This window comes from Parasteatoda tepidariorum, chromosome 8 (assembly GCF_043381705.1).
Source record: "Parasteatoda tepidariorum isolate YZ-2023 chromosome 8, CAS_Ptep_4.0, whole genome shotgun sequence".
Taxonomy (NCBI): domain Eukaryota; kingdom Metazoa; phylum Arthropoda; class Arachnida; order Araneae; family Theridiidae; genus Parasteatoda; species Parasteatoda tepidariorum.
In genome coordinates this window covers 17,153,104-17,159,103 of record NC_092211.1, presented here as the reverse complement: position 1 = coordinate 17,159,103, position 6,000 = coordinate 17,153,104, and the positions used below count along the sequence as shown (strand labels likewise).

The 6,000-nt window shown below is 33.2% G+C and overlaps 1 protein-coding gene across 2 annotated transcripts in view; it reads left to right on the top strand.

The window, feature by feature from the left end:
• The window catches only part of LOC107453886 (uncharacterized), a 142,478-nt gene that overhangs the window by 114,814 nt on the left and 21,664 nt on the right, over nucleotides 1–6,000 (top strand). The window lies entirely within an intron of this gene.

Sequence of the window (6,000 nt, the reverse complement as noted above, 5' to 3'; positions counted from 1 at the left end):
CAGTGTTTTAGAGAACAAATAATGACTTTGTCCAAGAAAAAACACATTATAGCTGAGCTAAATGAAGAGTGCTATGTTTAATGAAGAAGCTATGTTTAATGTCAAAATCAAAATCTTGGCTGATTTCAATGTGCTGTTGGATGTTGTCCGCCATTGCTTCTGTGGTTAACGTCACGTTGTAATCCAACTGCAGTTGAGTTGGACGGCAATTGTAGTTCAAGATGAGCGTTCGATGACGCATACTATCAAACTCACAAATGGACCAATCAGAGGTTAGCGCTGATTTCCAGCTGACGGCGTCCTGTCCTAAGAAACCAAGCCTTTATTTAGTGGGGTAACAACCTAAATCTCTCTTCAAAAATAGGTATTTCTAATCAGAAAAATAAGCCTTTTTCTTTGATTTCAAGTGGTTCAAATTAATTTACTTAGGTTTAGCACTTGAACCATTGACATGAACGTGAAAATCCAGTGATCACATCAAAAGTTATTCAGACTGTTCGTTTTTTCTACATTTATGATTTTTAGATTTTATATCTTATTTTAAAGTTGAAAAGAATGTTGAAGATGTGACTAATTTAATTTAAAATCTTTAGTGAGGAAATAATTTGCGAAATTACGTATTCTCTGTTAAAATTTGTCCAAGTTGCATTTTATTTACATTAATCGTTGTTGGAAGCCCATTAGCGTATTATATAGTACAGACATATTCAACTAAAAATATTTCATCGGCCATTATTTTAATGAGAATACAGAAGATGACACTCTTTTTAAACTTTATCTCTTCGACATTGAAATTTAATAAGAAAATTTTCCAACATTTCAAAACGCAGACATGCTTTTGTCAGATTGACAAAGTGAAGAAATTCTATGCAAGTGAGTTTTTATTTTTGCCTTATTCAAGATTCCTTTGTCATAACTAATGGTTTTCTACTCTGATTAATGGTCTACAAACCAAATGAATAGTTCTGAGCAATTAAAGTATTGAGGAAATTTTTCATTAACGGAGAATTTAGTTCTTTCAAATTTTCACACAGCCTATTACGATTTTGCACATTTACAATGCTTTCGATACTTTAGGAAAAATGCCATTAATATTAGACGAATGTTTTCTCGAAATTTTGTTAACTTACAAGATGTCTCAGAAATCTTTTTATTTACTACCGTTTATTACATATGCCGTTAGCCTGGTTGGTAAGGTGTTGGGCCCACGTCCAAAAGATCGTGATATCGAGTACCGCTGTAGGAAGACTCCCCATGTAGTAATTGGTGACTGGTGCACGTTAAATTTGTTGGGTCACAAACCCCTCGATGTGCCCATAACAAATCAATACCTCATGGGGTACTGTATTGGAGATTGATCGTCCTCTATTTTAGGTCAAAATTACGATCTGTGGATGAATGAATGAATGGGTCCGTCATCTAAATGGATTGTAACGTGTGTGGCTGAAGTCGTACTGTTTGTAATAGTTGGCGCCCCCGAAAAACAAGAAGCACAAGCTCTGCCTTAAATTCTCTTGGTTTCCCAAAGCAGACTTGCTGTTATTGGCAAGTGGCATTAGAAACAACAGCAAGCTATATCGTTTTATTACATAAAATTTATTACATATTTCTAGACATTATCGTGCTTTTACAAAAAAAAATTATAGTGAGTAATAAATTTAGGCTCGAGTTTTAAGACGTAAATTTAGAATAATAAACGAAATGAAAAGTGAATATGCACCTTTAAATTAGCTTAAATGAAACAAATATTTTATAGAAAAAAAGTATCTTCTTAATTTATATTAATTTTATGCTGATGACAACCAAAGAAACATTCATCTCTAAGTGGAAATCACATGACTTCTTTTTTTGATATGTGTAATGAGAACATTGGATTTGTTTTGGGTAGGAAAATTTTCTGAAATATATATGGAAGGCAGTAATTAGAAAACATTTTTAAAATTGTTTCATAACTTATAAATGAATTCAAACTTAAATATTAACCCAATCTCCGATGCCCTTTAAAGTCCCTTTCTGAAGAAAAGTGGTAAGCAATAAGGCTTTTTAGCTACTGTGGGGAAGCTTTCTACTATGTCAACCTTCGTCTGTCAAGAGGTTCCCAAAGATTTAATCGAGTTGGTATGTCTTATGTACTAGTGAATGGCGTTTAACTATCACTACGATTATTAAACATCAATATAAGACATACTAACTATCAATTATAAGACATACTAACTTGATTCAATCTTGAAGTACCTTTTGACTGATAAAGGTTGACTTAGTCGATGAACTCCTTTCCTCACGTTGATGACCCGGATGTGATATGAACACGCTTGCCTCGAAAGCAATGCCCATCTTGGTTTGAACACGCCTACTTCGAATGATAATCCACATTGAACAGTTGACTTGCTATTTGTGACTGCGTCATTGTCCACCTCACGCTGTTGCTACTCAGTCGCTCATATCTAATAACGGGATCCTGCACACACTAGACTTCAACAGTGGAGTTGTCCAAGCACACAACAGTAAACTTAATGGAGCTGTCATGACTAACTTTAAAAACCTGGTGCACTACAGCTCACGCCACCAGCCCTCAAAATCTGGTGGCCTTAATACAACTCTCCCTGTCTTTCAAAAATACTACGAATAGTACTATCCTTTCATCGAATTCTATCCCTGATAAAATTCTAGTGGGGGAGTATTGTAGCATAACTACCACTACGATTATTAAATATCAATTTATTAGCATCTAAGGTGCTAACTCGATTCCATCTTTGAGTTATCATTAGATGAATGAAAGTTGACATTGTCGAAAACTACTTTCCCCACAATACTTTATAAAATGACAAAACGTAAGTTTGGGAAAAAGTTTCAAATGCATGGTTTCAGCAAAATAAATATAACTACTTACATAATTTATTTTGGTGATCACGGATATCTTTGTTTCACGGAAATAAAATTATTAAATGAAATTGAGTAATCAGTGTTTATCTTTAGTCTAAAAAAAGTACTTAATAGAATAAGAGCGTTTATTAACGGTATAAGTTTATTTTCTATGTATTTTAAACATAATTTATCAAGAATTAAACTAGTTAAATTTGATATTTTAATTAAAGCTTGTTATTGTTATACAATAGAAAATGCTATTGCAAATTACGAAAGCTTTTTGATATTTTTAACTGTTTCTCTTAAGACATTTTACATTTTAAAGCAAATTTTTGCTCTGATTAATGTATTAAAGTAAAATTTGGTAGCTGAATATAAATTGAGTTATTTTGAGTACATAGCCTTGAATATGCAGCCTTACCCATTAATATATATATTTAGAATCTTTGTCAGGCAAACTATAGTTATAGCATTCGGGGGGGGGGCTCAAATTGACATTTAGAGAGGAAAAAACAGTATCAAAGTTATCAAAATCATTAGCTTAGCTATCAAATCACTAGTGAAGAAGGCAGGAATTTAAATTCTTCCAGTCATTTTCTGAACTTAGATTATAGCTTTTGTTACATCAAAAAACCTGTATTACTCAGATTATTCAATGAGAGGAAAGTGCGTAGCAGAGAAATTGCGGTGTAGTTTTGAGTAGGGGTTCAACGCTTCCAGGGTTAACAATAAAAACCAGTTAGGTTACCTTACGAAACTTGTGGACGTGTTTCCAGCAATCAATTTACAACTTCTATATTGCACAAGTTTTGATACTCTTCAATTGCATTTCGTTAGATTTCAATAACGTTTTTGTTCCTTCCTCGTTTAAATATTGATTTGTAACCCTTCATATGTATAATTTCTTGCATTCATTTTTGGCAAAAATTCATTTTGCATTCATTTTGGATTTAAAAAAAAAACATTAAAAGTGGCTATTACGTGTCTTGTGTTTGAATCAACAAGATTAACTTAAAATCTAACGTGGCTTAAAAAGCTAGAGAGCATGATATGAATTTTTAAACCAACTATTAGATTTGTTACGAACAACAATTCTACTTTAAAAATAAAAAACAAACTGTATCTATGGTTGGTTCATTTTGGAAAAATAACCCCAGAATGAACTGATAGTAAGGCATGCATGGTTTCCCAGTAAATCACTGCATTACACTGATTGTGGTCAGTGAGATGGTGGATGAACATTTTGATCGGTCAGCAAAGAGACCAAAGATGTTTATCAAAACAATTCTGAGGTAAAGACTTTGCATGCAATTCATCGGGATTTGTTCATTTACGTCACACTAGAGCTGCACACAATGGGCTATTGGTGACGGTCTGGAAGACATCCCTGAGGATGATCCGAAGACATGCCATCACACTCCACAGAGGGGATTCAAACCGGGGGAATCATATCTACTGCAGAGAGAGGATGAAAATTGTGTAAAAAAAAAGCACATCTTCGAATCATTCTAAGGGATATTTCCCAGACCGTCGCCTATTAAACAGCTCTAGTGCGACGTAAATAATAGTACTACTACAGAAAACAGCTGTATACACGTTACATAAACAGTTGTTATACGCTTTATAAAATTTCCAAAAATGTGATATTTATTAATCTGTATTATAAAGCTACTAACTCAAAATTATTAAAAAATTGTAAAGGTTAATGAAATTGTAATGTTAGTTATTAAACTGTAGGTGTTGGTATTTAGTGAAGTTTTCAGTTTAGAAAATCTCGTTGCAATCAAGTACATGTAATTATTTAATTTAAACTAAGTATGTGTGTGTGTACTGACTGATTCCTTAAAGAAATCCAGTTTCTCTAGAGTCAAATATTCCTTTGCTAACAATTTAAAAATAATATAACTTGTTTTGAAACGGAGAGAGAGTGTTCACATGTTCTGAGATCAATACAATTTTTCAAAAATTATATATTTTCTCAAATAATAAGGAAATTAATTAATTTTAAGAATTAAAGAATCACTTATTTATCGATGAAAATATTCTTTCGGTTAAGAATAATTGAACCATCAAAATAGTTTTGACTAATTAATATTTTCTTAATTAGAAACGTTCGCTTCAACAGCTTCCCCCAATTAAATAACCTTTCTTTGATTTTCTTTCTTAAACTAATGTAAACACTTCAGTTTGGTAATTCTTTGAACTTGAATAATCTGATAATGAATTTTTATTCACACAACATGTGTGCGAAAATGTGATTTATTACTGGTAATTGTAGTTACAAGAGAATCATAATGCTGTACGTAATTAAAATGTTGTCTATGTTTGAAAAGTTTAATGGAAGTTTATAAGTCTAACATTTTTATACGAGTACCTCCGCCAAAATGGTGGCAACCGGGCTTTGTTATCGTATTAAAAATTTCATTTGTATCAAAAAAAAAAATATAAATAACAGATAACAGTCGACATGTTTCAAGCGTTTTAAAAATAAGCGTCCTTTTTTAAGACTTCCAGACGTGAGCGAGAAGAAAAAAATGGGATTTGAAATAAAAAACCTAAAGTTAAATATGGAAAAATAAAAGTGAAAGACAAAAAAGAAAAACCACAGTAGCCGAGGGGAGCAAATCAGGATAAAATGCTCTACGGAGAAGTTGTGAGGAACTAACGTTGTTAAGAAAGGGAATCAGCATTCATATGAATAAAACAATAATCCTGGGCATCAAGATTTCATATAAATGCTAATCAACTAAAGACGATAGTTCCTCACCACCTCTCTATAGTGCGTGGAAATGCATTTTATCCCGATTTTCCCCCTCGTCCACTGTGGTTTTTCTTAGAAAAATAAAAGTGAAAAACAAAAGTAACTTTCGTTGGCAATTTTACTTCAAATTACTCTTGTTTCTTTTCATTGTTGTTGTTGATTTACGTCGCACTGGAGCTGAGCAATGGGCTATTAGCGACAGTTTGGGAAACATCCCTGAGGATGATCCGAAGAAATGCCATCACAATTCGATCCTCTGCAGATGTGATGGCACCCCCGCTTCGGTAGCTCAACGGCACGCACGCGAAGTCGAGCACTTTACGGTAGAACGAGGACCAATGCCGCACACCCTCGGTCCCTACGCAGACTGATCC